The 19,335-nt window shown below is 36.7% G+C and overlaps 1 long non-coding RNA gene across 1 annotated transcript; it reads left to right on the top strand.

Annotated features, from left to right (window-relative positions):
• Positions 1 to 3,361: 3,361 nt before the first annotated feature.
• LOC134198890 (uncharacterized) lies at positions 3,362 to 12,208 on the top strand. The gene is made up of 3 exons (XR_009973160.1): positions 3,362 to 3,582; positions 11,620 to 11,698; positions 11,931 to 12,208. It is a non-coding gene; the product is annotated as an uncharacterized LOC134198890 (long non-coding RNA).
• The last annotated feature ends 7,127 nt before the right edge of the window (positions 12,209 to 19,335 follow it).

The raw sequence follows: 19,335 nt of genomic DNA, 5'->3' as shown, positions 1-19,335 counted from the left end.
TCATTTCGCGGTTTCCAGCGCACAAACAATATAAAAATTCAGAAGGTGCACGTGAATACTTTTTTTTATAAAATTCCATCTTACTTTCGTATTTTTTTACAAAATTTGCAAATCGATGCCTCCAATGAACACTACACTAACTCAAAATTTCGAAATTTTCGTTTTTCACGCAAATCGCTTCACTATTTTAACAGTGTTACAAATTCATTATTAATGGGGTTCGAAGCAAGAGTAACTCAGCTAGTTTCACAAGAAAAAACCATAAATATATCTGCAATAATAATGATTTTATAAACTTTTTTCGTTTAAACTCTCCTCCTTTAGTCCTACGAATTTGCAGTTAGAGTAGTGTTCATTGGAGGCATCGAAATGAGAATTAATTATTGGGCTATGTTTTGAGTAATTTTAGAATAAACAATAATCGTTTTCGTTTCAATTTTCCCCTGAGAGTTATTAGCTGTAGACATTACTGATATCCATGAGCGTCGGTCACCTTTTACTCTCAGGTCTGCCGTGCGCTCGTCTGCTTACTAAGGCAATAAAAATATATTTCAATGTCTATTCATTGAATATTATATCTTCAATTTATTGTTTTAAGTAAACTAAAAAGCAAAAAAGAACAGTCTTTTTAGAAATAATTTTATCTTCTGTGGTCGTTTGCGGTTTCCAAACAAAAACAATAAATAACATTCAAATAATGAACGTAAAACCTAAACCAACCCGACATAATTAATTCATCTATATATTAATACGTGAAACAAAAACTTTGTATCCATTTTTACGAAAATTGCGCCGACGGAGAAGTATGAAATTGTCTACACTTATAGAGAACATAGAGAAGAAGTGCACAATGCTAATATTTTTTTAAATAATGCATAAAAGATACATTAAATCAATAAAGAAAACATTACACACACTACATTACTACATATGCATACTATTTATTGTCAAACTTTCGTTCTTCACGTCTGTGGTCAAATTGAGAATAGATTAAATATTGTTTGTCTTTATTGATATTTTTTATAGTGTAGCCTTGGCGAAATTTGTGGTTATAGAAGTATAAAATACAATCATAATAGTGTACAAATTTACAATTCCAATAAATTATGGTTGAATTTCGACTACTGCGGGACCTCTAGTTTAATTTATTTCACCTTCTGAATTTTTCTTCGTTACGTCATAATGGGAATGGCACAACATAAAAGTTCCAGTAGATTCCGTAAACCTCATTCGTCTGATTTCAGCGCGATAACATCAGGGTGGGATTGACTCCGTAACCTAATTTCAGGAAGACGGGAACGACGCTGTAATAAAATAAGATATTATTACGTATCTTTGATACATTATGGCAGAACAAACATTTTCTTAAGTAAAAATCTCGGTAAGAAATAATATTTCGATTTGTTTGAAAAGATTTCGGCGCACGGTTCTGTGCAAACATGTTAAATGCATAGATAGTACCATAAGTCCACCAAATACCAAATAATACCTATACTTAAGTTTTTGATTTTGAAAAAGTTTTAAAAAAAAAAAAGTGTGTGTGACCGCTCCGACGCACGACTGGAGTTTACTGGATATAAATATAAATTTGTGTCAGTTGAATACAGTAAAATATGGAAGTTACGTATTCTAGTGAGAATGATCCGGGAGTTGCGGAACACGTGGATGCGGTAATTAAGTAAGTCTATATAATTCACTTTTACAATTAATATATAAGTTGTCCATTCACTGATAGAAGGAATTGTTTATATTTAATAAGCTTTATTAATAAATGATTTGTAGCGGGTTATATTCGGGTATCAACCCACTAACAGTTGATACGTTCAGGAATCGAACCCGAACGGCGTCCGGCCACAAGCAAAACGATGTCGGTAAATTAAACGAAACAATACGAGAAATAGTTCTATATTACGACAACACGATACACTACAGATTATTAACAAATTAACGAGACACAAAACAAACGACTAACAAATATATGAAAATACAATAATGAGAGAAACGCGCGATCAGTACGAGGCTTTGTGGCGGACTGCCGGCGCAGCAGCCCGGCGTCACCTGCGATAACGCGGCCGCGCGTTGGCTCCTGATTGGCGCGCGCACGCATCACCATCAGCCAATCAGGCGCATAACGCATTTCGTGTGACATGCTATACTCTCTAGTACGATTTTGGTACCCATAATTTTCATACCCCGGGCCTATATATGTAAATCGATTCTTAAGGAGTAAACTCCAAAAAGAGTAAGGTCCTAATTTTCCTAGTGGCCCATGGACCCCATAACGTATATACCGTCACCCATTTTGATACTAGAGGTCGATGCTGTAGTCGCGGCAGAAATACGTAAGATGATAATAACTACAAGCCAAACAATACCTCCAATTATAGTGTTGAAAATAACATATCCGCAATATAATGTCATAAAACAAATAAAAACTTAACAAATTTATTCAGAATTCGCGAGTGTAGACATAATTAAAACTACTTTGACGATTTAATCTCACGTTTATTATTTTAATTTTATTATTAATAGAATTGGACGGCAGCTAGCATCTATATATTAATACGTGAAGCAGAAACTTTGTACTCCTTTTTACTTCCCTTAAATTTCTCACTTTTAAAGAATATAGAGAAGGAGTGCAGGATGTTAATATTTTTAATTATGTAATTATGCATAAAAATATAATTAAATCAAAAAATAAAACATTACACACACTACCATGTATTTGACACAACACTAAACTTAAACTCTGTGTTTATTGGCAGACTTTTGTTATTGTTGAAAGTCTGTGGTCAAATTGAGAATAGATTAATATTGTTTGTCTTTAATATTATTTGTCTATGGTGTGGCCTTGGCGAAATCTGTGAATATAAAAGTTTAATAAGTCTTTAAAAATAGAACCTATTAATGTCCAAACTTATAATTTCAGTTAATTATAGTCGAATTTCGACTATAGAGAGATCACTAGTAATATTAAAGCGTCGATTAATAAAAGGTCGTCGTCCGCTATATCCGACCCAGGTAATAGAAACGCAAAGCCACGTTCGCCCAAAACATATCTTGTCAGAGCCCCCGGATCTACTCTCAGTGCTTTTGGGCTCTTCAAGCACCGGCTAAGGGTTCGAATTGCGTAATAGCCCATAGATATAACCCACCGAGCATCTCGCCGGATCTTCACAGTAGGTTGCCATTCCGATCTGGTGGTAGATTCCTCAAATCGCTGTTCTTGGGAAAACCCTAGTTAGCAACGCTCTCAGGTTGAGTTTGCCGGTATGTAGGTGACATTGCCCCTTTGACTACCAGTGAATAGGTAGGGAAAAGTCGTACCTTAAAAACAGTTTTGCTTGTGGATTGTTGTCAATCCAATAAACACGCAAATTTAAGTCGTAATTTATTGATTTATACATATGTATCTTTTCTGCGATTTACTTGCACTTTAGTGGCGGTAGGAAATAATTATTTGTTATTTTTATTTTAAGCGGTCACATTTGCTCTTGAACATCCAGACGCCAGAATTCCAGCCAAACCCCTGCGTTCATATTTCGATAAATCTGCCCTTGTTTGAATCAACAAACATACCGTGTAAGTATACCTAGTTCTAGTAGACCTAAGTATTACTGGTGGACCTCTTGTGAGTCCGCACGGGTAGGTGCCACCGTCCAGCCTATTTCTGCCGTGAAGCAGAAATGCGTTTCGATTTGAAGGGTGGGGCAGCCGTTGTAACTATACTGAGACCTTAGAACGTATATCTCAAGATGGGTGGCTTATTTACGTTGTATATGTCTATGGGCTCCGGTAACCACTTAACACCAGGTGGGCTGTGAGCTCGTTCGCCCATCTAAGCAATAAAAAAAACGGAACTTTTGAACTTTTCAACACAAGCGCAACCTTATAACATAATATAGAACATTCAGCGGCAGAAGATATTGGAAACTACATCCCCGTGTTGACGACAGATATATTCGACCGTTGAGAAACTTATGCACGTGCTAAGTCCCGGGATGTGGCGATGAACGCTTTATTCATATATGGAGTGATAAATACAAGTGAAGCGTGTGTTTAGGATACTGTTTATCGTTTCATAACATAACATCTATACTAGGGTCAGACCTATTTGAAAAATAATTTTGTTTTGCTATTTGAAAGATTAAGACAGCACTTAAAATTACGTAATTTAATAATGAAAATGTTCAATAACCACAAATACAAAATTCGTTAATTAAACAGAGGTACGAGGGCGGCACTGAAAATTTCGGGAATTAACGAAGTGACACAACATTACTATTTAAAAATGTATTTATTGCTTTTCGAAGTATTCTCCGCGAAATTTGACACATTTTTCCATACGATGGAACCAATCATTGAAGCAACCATTCCATTCGGAAGTTGGGGTCTCCAAAATGGCCGTTTTGTAGGAGTCCACAGCTTCTTCGGGTGATGAAAATCTCTGTCCACGCAATTTATTCTTTATTTTAGGGAAAGTATAGAAATCATTAGGACTTAGGTCGGGGCTGTACGGCGGATGATCTAATAATTCTATGTTTTCTTGCTCTAAAAACTCTTTTGTTCTGTGCGCGGTGTGAGAACTCGCATTGTCGTGATGGAGGATGATGCGGGGGTTGCAATTCTCTTTACGGAGTTCAGAAACGACCTGTGGCAAACAAATGCTAGCATACCATTCTGCATTAACCGTTCTTTGTCCCTCAAGAGGAATAGTCGTAACATGACCGGTTTTAGAGACAAACGTGGCCACCATTTTTTTTGCAACACTCCGTGAACGAACAATTTTTGTTGGCTTTAACTCATTTTCGAACACCCAAACTCGTGACTGGTTTTTTGTTTCGGGTTCGTACGCGTATATCCAGGATTCGTCACCTGATACAATGTTGTATACAGCATTTGAGGATCCTGCGTGGAATCTTTCGAGAGTTCTGACGCACCAAGTAACGCGAGCCTCTTTTTGCTTTTCACAGAGCGAATGCGTATCCATCGGGAAAACAACTTTTTTACACCTAATTGTTCATGCAAGATTATTTGTATTTGACTCATGCCAATGTCTAAAGTTGCCTGAATTTCGCGGTATGTCACGTGTCGATCTTCCTCAATTAGCTTACGCACAGCATCAACGTTTTCTTGGGTGACTGCAGTTTTTGGACGACCTTGACGGGGATCATCACTGAGCTTGACACGTCCACGTTGAAACTCAGCAAACCAGCGATAAATTGTGGTTTTGAATGGGGCTTCATCACCAAATGCAGAAATCATCCGGTCAACACACTGTTTTTGTGTTAAACCACTTCGAAAGTCATAATAAATCATCGCTCTTGAATTTTCTCGAGTCAATTCCATTTTCCTCAACGACTAAACAAGTTTGACAAGACCGAGAATCATTTTTTAAATAAATAAATGGTATTCGATTTTTAAAACCAAGGAGTTTTCAATTAAAAAGATTTTAATATGACAGGAACAGTGGAAATATTCCATTCACGATACTTTTAGTGCAGCCTAGGTAATAAAGTGAGAACTAGGGAAAGTGGATGTTGAAAAAGTTAAAAAAAAATCAAATCGATAGTTAACTAAAGTTTCACGAACTGATTGGAATGGCCCCTTAGGCTACCAGTCCCGATCAATTAACGGTAAGTTTTCGGTAGGCGGCTTGGCTTTGCTCCTGGCTTTGCTGGAGTCCATGGGCGACGGTAACCACTCACCATCAGGTGAGCGGTATGCTCGTCTGCCTACAACGGGAATAAAAAATAAAATAAAAAATAAAACAACGGTGCTTTTAGGTACCACCAGCACCGGTTACCGTCCTCGTCGAGCCCGTCACTTGCGACGATGGGATCGACGAGCGAATTAACCCATAGATACAGCCCACTGAGTTTCTCGCCGGATCTTCTCAGTGGGTCGTGTTTCCGATCCGGTGGTAGATTCTGCGAAGCGCTGCTCTTGCTGGGGCCAGTGTTAGCAACACTCCGGTTTGAGCCCCGTGAGCTCACCTGCATGTTAGGGCGAAGCTAAAATATCCTCTCAAGGCTATCGGCATAGGTAGGAAACTAAAAGGCTACCAGCGAATAGGTAATTTAAAAAAACGAACTGAATCGTAGTAATGTCGAACTGTAATTAAAACAAGAAATTATGTATTTAAAATATCTAACCATTTTTCAAATTATATCCAAAAACATTCAAATCCTTAGCTTTCAACTTTTTACCTTGTAAATAAAATACTCGTATCCTCATGGATCTCAATCCCTCTTGGCTACCGCTACTAGCGCGCCACCTATCGTACTTTGTTATTACTATGTATATTAGACATTTTTAATTGAATCGCAACTGAAAAAGTTTCAATTCAATCGGATAAGTAACGTACGAATAGATTACGAATAAACACGATACATACCGAAATATACCTAATAATATACCTCTAAAGAAATAATCTACCTCTAAAAAAATTAAATATATTTTGTTCTTCAAGCAAGAAATAATTATTTGTTATTTTTATTTTAAGCGGTCACATTTGCTCTTTAACATCAAGACGCCAGAATTTCAGCCAAACCTCTGCGTTCATATTTCGATTAATCGACGCTTGTTTGAATCAACAAACATATCGTGTAAATATACCTAGTTTTAGTAAATATACCTAGTAGACCTAAGTATTACTGGTGGACCTCTTGTGAGTCCACACGGGTAGGTACCACCACCCCGCCTATTTCTGCCGTGAAGCAAATGCGTTTCGGTTTGAAGGGTGGTGCAACCGTTGTAACTATACTGAGACCTTAGAACTCATATCTCAAGGTGGGTGGCGGCATTTACGTTGTAGATGTCTATGGGTTCCAGTAACCACTTAACACCAGGTGGGCTGTAAGCTCGTCCAACCATCTAAGCAATACAATAGCCTGACGGAAGACCGTCAGGCTGTTATTGACAAATCCCATCCCACCTGAGAACGTACTGGCCTACAGGTCCTGGTGAAACTGAAAAGGCCTTCGGTGCAACAGTAATCCTTCAATCCTAAAAAAAGCACTCGTGCTATAGGTATGCATTACAGTCATAATAAATTCAATTAAAATTTTGATCGTTATGGGCACGGTTCTCGATCAATAAATTATTAACACGATTTAAACGTGAGTGAAATAATTAAAAATGTTATTTAAACTGACCATTGAAGTGTTCAGCCATATTTAATTCTTAATTTAAAAAACAAACACGTATGCAAATAAATAACCTGCCTCCCGTTGAGAGTTAAACATTTCAACTGTTGCCAAGCGAAAACAGATGCTATGACACAAACATAAGCATCATTTACCACGTCAGGGAATCATTCAAAATGTACGTTATCTTACAAGCATTGCCAAATGAAAATATGCTTTGTCTTATTGAAATAAGGACTTTTAACATGTTTGTAAAAGGTGTATAAGTGAAGGTGGAGGACATGTAACGAGCTACAGATTTATGTACACGATCAAGAGGTATATTCTTGTTGTAGCTTCTGAGCTTCGGAAAATATTTTCCGTGAAATAATTTAGCGTTGGGAGAGGATTTTCGTTATATAATATCAACATTTCACATCAACAAATGAGCCCATAAAAATTACTAGAACTGTGGGTACTTAATACTACTGCATAGGGTTTAAAATATATAAAAAACAATGCTTTATACTTTATCTACTACTAGCCAGGGGAGGTTTTTATAAATTACACACGGAATGTTTACCATAAATAAAGGAAACGCTTTCAAATATAGAATTTTTTTTTTTTTTTTTATTATTTAAAAATGAGATATTCTTCCTTGGGCATTCAAACTTTTAGCACCTAGGGGTGGCTGCCGCGGTTCGTATTTGGTATGACGATAGCGACTATTATCACTCATGTTGGCACCTAATTTATATAAAATGTTTATGACGTAGATCTTTAGTTATGTTGTTTAAAACAAACACGAAACTTTAAGCTTTTAATGGACACTGGTTTTAAAGTAACAACCGCGTTAGTTCTACGAGAGACCTTGCCACTTAGCCAAACCTAGCGACACCATCTCATCATCACCATCATCAGCCTATATCTCACCACTGCTTGATATAGGCCTCTCCCATAGCCCGCTACAATGAACGGTCCTCCACCTTCCACATCCAATCTTTTCCAACATTACGCCGCAATTCATCGGGCGACACCATAGCTGATTTAAAATATTAATATAATTTGATGCAGTTCGGTACGTCATTCTTTCTTTGAGACAAAACGCCTCTCGGTGGACGCCGCAAAATTGCCGAATAGGCTTTTAATATTACACGCCCAAGTTAAAACGCTAAATTCTAAATCATAAACAAAGTTCACGGGTTGAATTTTAAATTGCTACAAAACGAGATGATCCAAGTGGAATAAACTCATTCGACAGGCACCGGCCGGGTTGCATATATCAATTTCTCATGTTACGAGCAACCATAAATTAGTCAAGCAGTACTGCGCCACGCGAGGTTGCATCATATCTACACGATGAGTGGCTTGTTAACTTTGATTGTACGTAAACATATATTTTATATTTAACATTACGGACCCTGAGCCGACATTGTCCAACTCGACGCTTAGGTGCCAAGTGGTGTGATGGTAAAAAAGTGCGAGATCCAAAGTGTGATTTTGGAATGATATTGTGGTATTGTTTGAGATGACACCACCATCTCTTTTTTACCATCGCACCACCCGCCACCGGAGTAAAGTTCATCCATACTACCTGGAGCCACTACGTTCATCCACAGTGCGTTTCCAGAGATCTTTTTGCCACGTCCCATTCGGCTTTGGAATGAGCTCTGTCCTCAAGGTGTTTCCCGAGCGCTATGACATATCCTTCTTCAAACGAGGCTTGTGGAGAGTACTTAACGGGAGGCAGCGGTTTAGCTCTGCCCTGGCATTGCTTAAGTCCATTGGCGACGGTAACCACTCACCATCAGGTGGGCCGTATGCTCGTCTGCCTACAGGGGCAATAAAAAAAAAGCTTATATACCTAACAAAAAGTGAAATATCGAACTTAATTATAAATCTTTATTTGGTATTTGGTATGAAAATATTCAGGAACAAATCGATTTTTATCAATAGTCTGATACCGATTAATTTTGAATTTTATAATAGCCTCTCTGCTCTAAATTCTTATTCCTTAGAGCTAAATTCTATTTTATATTATTCCCGGTTTCTTCTTTTCACCGAAAGCAATAATTAAATATTCCACTCAACTAAAAATCGTAACTCATTTGACGGTCATAATGCGATAAATTAAGACAATTAACAAAATGGTTTATGATTTAAGTGTTTCGATAACGATTTGGGCGTGAACACAACAGGTCCCGGTGCGATAAACAAATAAATAAAATGGAAACACTAAGAAATTACCAAACTTTGTCGTCTTCGTGTTTGCTGTGAGCGTTCAATTTAGTTTTCGAATAATTTTCTGTTGAATAAACTTTAAAAAAAACATTTTTTTATAATATCTAGTCAAATAAAACTATGTCATTCAAACAATTCAACGGTTGTCTGTTGTAGTGGTAAGTGACATAGTCACTACACAAGGGGGTCGTGGGTTCGAATCCCGGAGAAGATATTTGTATGATAAATATAAATGTCTTTTCCGGGGTTATGGATGTATATTAGATATATGTATGTGTATAATAAAAATATTACATTTATTTCCGTTATCTGGTACCTGTAACACAAGTTCTTTACGAACTTATCACGGGATCAGTTACCGTGGCGTAATTGTTAGTAAATATTTATTTATTTATTTATTTATGTATTTATAATTGATCCCTATCTGCAGCGCGTATCTTGAATAGCCCCTTAGCGAATAGGTATGAAAAAAAAACAAATCATTTTTTAGCACTATTGAAGTTTGAAGAGTTTGGTAAACTTTGTGAGTTTAAAACGTGAACGAATTTTGTTTAATAAACCAAAAATAGGATTTCTTCTACAATATGACGTATATAGAATATAACATTTTCTTGAGCGTTACAGTATTTTCAAGACATTCAAGGACTTTTGTGCATCTGCTAAACAAACTACTAAAAAGAAGAAAAAAAATCATTAAGCATTCCCGAGAACTTTCCGTTATATACCTAATTAATTAACCCAACACATTTGTTACATTTTACTAAGAAAATTCGTATCGCAATAACTGCTTCTGATCATAAACGAAGAAGCAGTGGGCGCGTGCTTCACGATCATGCTCTAAATCATACGAGATGAACAAGCCGCCTCCGTGCACCGTGCGTGTCGGAATGGACCTTCTGTTTAAGACTAGTCGAAATTATAACTTGGAAAACGAATGAGTCGCACATTTCACAATCTGTTTTCATAAAGAGCAGCGGCATAAAAAGAGATTGTAACTTGAAATCTATCGGATTTTCGTCGCACGCTACCAATTTTAGAACTAAAGACAAAACAATAAGACTGATTACTGCAACGCATGATAAAATCCTGGATTAATAAGTACCTTAGTCGTTTGTCATGGCGAACTCTATCCTTTAGTTACGTCGAATAAATAAATAAAATGTCGTGTCGTGGGACACTGGATAGGAACGAAGTTCCTTATTATAAAAATATTAATTTTAAGTTCTATTCGAGGTATAAAGAAATTAAAGCTGGAGGTTTCGCAACAACCCACGGTCATTCGGTAACGTGCGAACTTATTGTGGTACACTTCATTCACGGTTGTTTGCGTAAGAGTTAGTGTATTGCGCAAACGAACGCTCTGAGACCGTGGTCAATGAATGATAAAAAAATATGTTATTTTCTGTACATTATTACAAAGTTAAGTCGTACACTGTGTGCATTACTAATAAGAATCTTACGTTACGGACGTTTTTTCCCGATTAGGGTACCCCCCCGCATCGTCTCATAAGGAACTTTGTTCCAAAAAATTAACATTAAACTATATATGATGAATGTTTAGTATGTACTCGTCAAACACTGGAATCCCATAATGTCACATAATTCACAGCAATAATATGCGAACAGTAATAATCGTATATATGCGTGCGACAGCGAGCCACGCAATACGTATGCTAAACAGGCGAAGGGCCGTGGATACCCTTTTTCAGGATTTGCAAAAACACGTTTTACAAAAGTAGAACCTTTAATTAGAATTTGTTTCACATAATTCATTTGATAAGTGTATTTAAATTAATCAATGCTGATTGGAAATGAAGTCAATTCGTAATATACTTGGGAGTTTCCAAATAAACAATAACGCATGCTGCGAAGTAATGCGAAAGATCAGATGTGGTTTTGTTGAAACATTTTGACACCATACATCGTCACAACTATTGGCACAATGTCTGTTGGATCAACAAGAAACATGGTGGTACATGTAAATATTATTTTAATAAAATTTTAATTATTAATTTTAATATGATTCATGAATATTACTGCGATTATTAGGCATGGTTTCACAATAATTTAAATGATACTTAATTTTAAACACTATTCTCCAGGTAGTGCAGATATAGATTAAGTCAAAAAAGAAATGAGAAATTCAGTAAAAGACACAAATAATTTAAAAAGTTAATAAATCCGAAACAATCACTAAAATGTGCATATAAATATTTATTATGTAATGCAAATTCCCATTCCATTTTTGCAGTGAATCGCCTCCCGGGCGATAACGGAAGCAATCGACCCCGGACACCGGCCCGATACGAAAATTTGCTGACATATTACTGGTAATATACAAGATATAGTGAGCCCTCACTCACAGGAACGTAGATGTTTAGAATGATGCATAAATTGAGCATCTCATTTTAATAAAAGGGAAGTTGAGCAACGCAAATAATGTTATACACATCGCCCTAGTTGAGCGATACTTCATCGTGCAGTAATAAAATGAAATGGATTCGGAAAACAAATGTTTGACACGGAGAAAAACATTTTCTTTGAGATGTTATTTATTTTCAGAATGTAGTCGCATGGGCCAGAGATTCCTAGAGTAGTTGATATTGAGATATTCATGAGTCTATGTGAACGTGATTGAAAGAGAATGAGATGACAGCAAAAAAGCTTTAACCACTCTGAGCAACGAACTTAAAGTTTCGAATTTCAAATATTTAATAAAAAAATGTTTTTTATTTTTTATTATCTATACGATTTGGAAAGTTTCATGTTTTTTTTAACAATTAATAAATTTTCAGTTTGCACTCTTGCTCGGTGAACGTTTTGTTTCGCAAAAAATATAAGTTTTATTTATGACGTTACAATATAGTGAATGAAACCTTTTTATTTTTATTTATTGCTTACATGGGTGGACGAGCTCACAGCCCACCTGGTGTTAAGTGGTTACTGGAGCCCATAGACATATACAACGTAAATGCGCCACCCACCTTGAGATATAAGTTCTAAGGGTCTCAGTATAGTTACTAAGCGTTTTTGATGATGTGTATAGCCATAAACCTATCAGTTGATTCCGAACGCCATCTTAAAAACACCTTATCGTAGCCACACACATTAACTCAAGCAGTTCCTACTAAATTAAACTTTATGAAAATTCTTTTGCGCCATTGTATTTTATAGGTGCGCTGTAAAGGTGATTTACGCTCGAGGGTCCTTTTCTGTAGTCCTGAAGGGACAGATATACGGATACCAAAATTAGGGCGGTGCCCTGCACGTGAAAGATACGTTTAAGCTTAATTTATTTCAGTCCTCCGTCGCGGTATGTCCAACCCGCCGTTATTTTCTATGAATAAAATTGATTTCGAGTTTAAATTCCCGTTTCGAGAATTGCGTAGATTTAAATATTTGTTTTATTATTTCTATTGAGCTTAAACCATCTTGACTGTTTCTGTCGCTAGGATAGGATCACCGCTGTAACGGCAAGGTAACTGTTATTACAATTACACACAATTATTACAATGCCATGCTTCTCTAGCCTCACATAAAATAAATTTAAGTTCCGTGATCCACACCGAGCTGTAGACCAACCACATTTATTTTGCGTTTCCAAAGATCTTTTTTGCCACGTACCATCCGGTTTTGGAATGAACTCCCCTCCACGGTGTTTTCCGAGTGCTATGACATGTCCTTCTTCAAACGAGGCTTGCGGAGAGTAGGCAGCGGCTTGGCTCTGCCCCTGGCATTGCTGACGTCCATGAGCGACGGTAACCACTTACCATCAGGTGGGCCGTATGCTCGTCTGCCTACAAAGGAGATTTCTATTGAACATTAATTTCCCTCTTTTTTTTTTGTTATTTGCAGTTTTTTCTTTTTTTTGTGTTCTTTGTCTTAATTAATTATTAGTTAACGATATTTTTATCTTAAGCGCAACGTTCTTAAGCAAGATGTACTCACACCCAAAAGGGTGAATTCTATAATGTATTATTTTATATAAATAAGTTCAATGTTTATGTGTGCAGATTTTATCCAGTTGTGTGAACCTAAAAAAAAAAACTAAAATTAAGCTGAGACTTCAACTTCATCACGAGATGAGAGGCAGCAATTACTGCGTCCACTCATTACTATGGATTCCACCTGTGCTATTCTGTGTATTTTCGATAATTATAAAATTGTCTATGTCGGAAAAATAAAAAAGAAACGATTAATATTTTGCAAATATATTTAAGCTGCAAGACGTCCTAAATTTCGCATTGAAGACTTTTACAATTCTGTGGTCGATCGATTTAAATATTACGAATATTTCGGCTTAGAAATCTGGTTCACGTTCAGAAAACTGTGACAAGTCCTTCCTAAAAAGAGAACAACGGCAACGAACGCACGATGAACGCACAACAAATGTTAATTGACACTGGCCTCAAATGGTTTGTATACGATGTGTATTTAAAGATTTTGTGAGAACGTAAATTCGACTAGTTGTCGGCATAAACCAGAGGAAAAAAACATTTACAGTTTGTTTCCAACAAGCTTACGTTTTTCAATTTTCCTCTGTTCAGATATTGCAAAACGTTTAAAATTATACTTTAAATATTATTTTATGACAAATTTGTATTTGAATAATATTCTTTTATTTATTAGTCTATTCGTTTGAATATATTAATAAATAAAATTGTGAATAGATACATGTTTACGTATGTATGTTAAACGTATATATGATGTTGAAATTTCAATAGTGTATTGAAAATATTTATAACAACGCATTTTATGAATAAAAATATAACAAAAAAATAAGTAACACTGTATGTTTTTTATAATAAACTAGCTGATCCGGCAGACTTCGTAGTGCCTCAATCGATAAATAAAAGATCTAAACTATTGTATAAAATAAACTTAAAATAAACAAAAGGAATCCGTCCGACGGGGGACACATCAAAGAAAAAACAAAATTGTTATTATTATTTAATTCCAAGCATTTTCATATTTATTTACCTTTTAAACCTTCTCTGGACTTCCACAAATAATTCAAGACCAAAATTAGCCAAATCGGTCCAGCCGTTCTCGAGTTTTAGCGAGACTAACGAACAGCAATTCATTTTTACTAGAGGTCCCGTAGTAGTCGAAATTCGACTACAATAAATTGGAATTGTAAGTTTGTACACTATTATGATTGTATTTAATACTTTTATATTATATAGAAAGATCCTGGAGTGGCGACCACGTACTGGCAAGCGCAGTGTGGGACGGCCACCTACTAGATGGACCGACGACCTAGTAAAAAGCGCTGGGTCTCGTTGGATGCAGGTGGCAATGGACCGGTCGCACTGGAAATCTATTGGAGAGGCCTATGTTCAGCAGTGGACGGCGATAGGCTGAAGTGATGACGATGATGATGACTTTTATAATCACAAATTTCGCCAAGACTACGCTATAAAAATATTAACGAAAACAAACAATATTTAATCTATTCTCAATTTGACAACAGACGTCAAAAACAAAAGTTTGACAATAAATAGTATGCATGCGTGTGTGCGTCAAATTCATAGTATGTAGTGTGTGTAATGTTTTCTTTATTGATTTAATGTACCTTTTACGCATTATTTTAAAAAAATATTAGCATTGTGCACTTCTTCTCTATATTCTCTATAAGTGTGGAAAATTTCATACTCCTCCGTCCGCGCAATTTTCGTAAAAAGGGATACAAAGTTTTTTCTTCACGTATTAATCATTTTTATATATAGAGAAGATAGATTATTGTATTAATGTAAAAGCAAAAACCACTTTTTTTCCTTTCAATCGAATTCATATTCACATTGAATCGTATTAAATTACGTTTGTTTTGAATACAATTGGGTTTTTTTTTTCGTCTATTTATTTCACACCAGTTGTATTGACATATTGACTGTCGCTCAAATCCATAGTCATCGGTTTCTGGCAGCGCTCTATTGTGCGCAAAATCTTTGACAAAAAGCTCCTTTGTTGACAGTGCATATGGCGGTCCGACAAAGCATCGGATTAACAAGTTTAGCTTTGCAACGATTGAATTTGACGCCTGCAGTTGCTTTGTTAGCGAATGCCGCGTGAAATGAAATGTTAAATGTATTTACTAATTGACATGTAGTTTTGTAGTACTCGTTATTACGAGTAGATTGACAAATCGATCGCTTCGTAATGCTGGTGGGTAATGCCAGTGCTTACTCTGAAGTCTGCCCAAGTTTAAAAAATATTGTCACTATCTGTTGTAAAGTATTCTAGACTCAATTTTTTTTTGTTTTTGCTTAGATGGATTGACGAGCTCACAGCCCACCTGGTGTTAAGTGGTTACTGGAGCCCATAGACATCTACAACGTAAATGCGCCACCCTTCTAAGATAAGTTCTAAGGTCTCAGTATAGTTACAACGGCTGCCCCACCCTTCAAACCGAAACGCATTACTGCTTCACGGCTGAAATAGGCGGGGCGGTGGTACCTTACCGTGCGGACTCAAGAGGTCCTACCACCACTAATAATTGAAGACTACGATAGTTTTTTTTTCATAGCTGTACCACATCGACTTCTTAAGTTGAGTGGCGTCGTTCATTATCAATGTCTGCCCATTTACGCTAACAAAAATCGTACATAAGAAATGCTAACCAACAATTTTCTCACAGATTCCATTGCTTTCCCGTCTCAAATATCTGACCTACATTTCGTTCCGAGCCACTTACGACTACACAAAGGAAATGACGTATGTAACGATAAATAATACAGAATAGGTAAGTCAACGCATCATGAGACGGTGGAAGCTGGCAGTCTTCCAACTAAAGAACACGAAAAAAATGTGATTTCGTGCCAAACATTCAGAATTTATTGAGATAAAGATTTATACTAACTTGTTCACGTGATGGTCGACTTTGGTGTTTTCATGATAACGGAGTATTGAGAACAGTGGCCTCATATTGTAGAAACAATCGAATATCAGCATGACAACAAGAAGAGCACTTATATTCCGATTTAATAAAAAAAATCCTACTGAAATACTAACTAATAAGCAAGAAGTTCTAATTTTTCTTGGTTAAGATGAGTTCGACTTTTAAGTACACTGGTAAAATAGAACGCTGACTCGCGCAAGAACGCGACTGTTACTGCGACTGCGATCACGTCACTTCGGATCGTCCCGATCCACTAACGGTGCTTTTAGATACCTCAAGCACCGGTCATAGTCCTCGTCGAACCCGTCGCTTGCGACGAAGGACTCCGCGAGTAAATTAATCCACAGATACAGCCCACTGAGTTTCTCGCCGGATCTTCTCAGTGGGTCGCGTTTCCGATCCGGCGGTAGATTCTGCGAAGCACGGCTCTTGCTAGGGTTTGTGTTAGCAACGTTGTCAGGTTTGAGTCCCGCGAGCTCACCTACTAGTTAAGGTCACGCTGAAATAGCCTCTCAAGGCTATCAGCTTAGGTAGAAAAAAAGCGACTATTAAGTTAGCCATTATGCCGCGAAGATAATGCTTACCGAACTGGATCTGAATATTCCTCTTTTCAGATCGGAGGGCTAATCACGTATGATCATCCCACCTCTGGTTGTACTCTCCAACGTTTTGCCGCAATCATCCACAGGGGACGAGCTAAAAGTTTCAAAGGGAGAGATGAGGTCGCAAGCTAGCCCTCTAAAGCTATGCTGTGTTTATGATATTCTTATGAGTAGCAATTTAAAGATTGACACGGAGTTTCCCGTGAAGGAAAATGATGATGATGCTCTTATATAATATTACTAGCAAATAAATCTGTGATTTAATCTAAAGAATAAGTTTTTAGAACTGATTTTTTAAGCGATTGCATAGCTTTTATCGCGGGCCTTGAGCGCGGCGACCGAATCATGAAAATCCGTAACGAAAAAAACCTAACACCCCTCACTCCGCCTACGATGTAGCTCGCGTTCAACACATTCACACGTTGCGCTTGTGTAGTGTTTGTGAATAAGCGCGCGGCGTGACGTCACACTGCATGCGCATCATGAAATTCTGCTCATCTCTCTCTCGCGCGGTCTAGCTTATGAGTGTGAAGGGGACAGTTAATGTTTTGCTTTTATTAATGTTTAATATAGCGTGGTCTTGTTTTATTATTGTTTTAATATTAAATTATCATTGTCTAATTATAATTGCATAAGTTGATAAAAAATGCTTTGCAATAGATTTACCGCGGCAGTCCCCGAGTGCCACACGTCTTTTTTATTTTGGTATTTTATTATTTAAACCTAATGTATTTTTTTTATTTGTTTGTCTCGCAAAAGCTTAGTCACGAATTTTAAACAAAACATCGGTTACTTGAGACAGCTAAATCTATATTTGCACATGCGTTATTTCGCAGCAATTTATACATTGAAATCAACCGGTCTCCGAGCCAAATGCGATAATTCACTACAATGAAACTTCATGTAGCGAATGTCTCCCGCGGTGCTTCGATAAATAACTCTGCAATTATAATCCACTCGAGCACAATAGTGGAAATGTGAGGGCGCGAACACAATGTGCATGCCACCCGAACATAATTTAGGGCTGTTCTCCATAGAACCATAGTGGCGTTTCAAAGATTACATTACTGTGAATCGACTTCGCATATTTTATCTTATACCTTTAAACGAGCAATTCTTGTATATTAATATATATCGACGATAGAAAGGCAAACGACTAAGCGACAATGCGTGAACTTTACAGTAGACTAATTTAAAGTTGAAATACCTGAAAACAAAATTTATTTTAACGAATCTAGCTGTAGTAGAATCTAGCTAGTAGCTGTAGGATTGAAATGATTTTAAATATATTTTATATGTTTTGCGCATCGAATATGGTTATTGCCTATAATTTATGTACAAAGCAGTTATTGTCGCTTAGCTACGTTTGCCTTTCAAGCGTCGATATATAATCTGAATCTCGGAAACAGCTCCAACGATTTTCATAAAATTTAGTATACAGGGGATTTCGAGGGCGATAAATCGATCTAGCTACGATTTAATTTCAGAAAATTTTGTTTTATTCGTGTTTTCAATAATCAACTCTTCCCAACATCTATTGTCGAATAATAATACTATTTTTCTTAATCGAGGGCAACTAACCGCTTTAAAGACACAACAAGATGGCGTTATCAAAAAAAAACCCATCAACTAGTTTACTGTCTTAAGCGAATACAAAGCTGTATGAGTTTCATGACGTAGAATGTGTATTTTTCATCTGATATGTACACTACAATGTAATAGTGTGTAATAGAAATGACGTTCTAAAAACCAGTACCTACCTTTAACGCGTTTGAAATTATTTATAGAGCTGACATGAAATACGGTCTTTAGTGTGACACTTTGTCCGATAATTGCTCAAACGAAATGTAAAGAAGACATTAAAGAAGATCATAATAGTATTATGTTATCATTAGATCGATATAGATAGTGTAATCTAAGGTGAAATAAAGAAGCAGCATGTGATTTCTGTGAGTTTTTTTGGATGTCCATGTTCCATAATAAGCGAATTGTTCATATTACTTTGTGTATAGCTTTTTGTATATTAATTAATAGCCAAACTCGGCCCGATTGTCTGGTGACTTTAATCCAATACTACCAAATTTCACAGCATCATCTTTTAGGCTAATCTAAAGATTTACTAAAAAATTTATCGAAATAGATACAGCCGTTTTCGAGTTTAGAGGGATATTTTTTTTGTTTGGTATTAAAGGATTACTGGTGGCCCGGATGTCTTTCCAGTTCCACCAGGACAGGTGGGCGAGCCGAAGCTCAGCCAGGAGGAGTGGTATTTGCTAACAGCTGCCCGAGCGCCCCCGAAGGAGACCTAACAAATCAAGAGCAACTGCTTCGCGAATTTATAGGGATATTACATACTTACAATACATACTTTGCTGTATATTTCGTTTTGACTTGCAGCAACTCAAGTATCCATCCTAAAAGCTCCAAAAATTAGTTAACGCGATATGTTGTCTTGTCGTCGTGGCCT

The sequence above is a fragment of the Bombyx mori genome, chromosome 5, assembly GCF_030269925.1.
Source record: "Bombyx mori chromosome 5, ASM3026992v2".
Taxonomy (NCBI): domain Eukaryota; kingdom Metazoa; phylum Arthropoda; class Insecta; order Lepidoptera; family Bombycidae; genus Bombyx; species Bombyx mori.
This window is presented reverse-complemented; position numbering and strand designations above follow the sequence as displayed.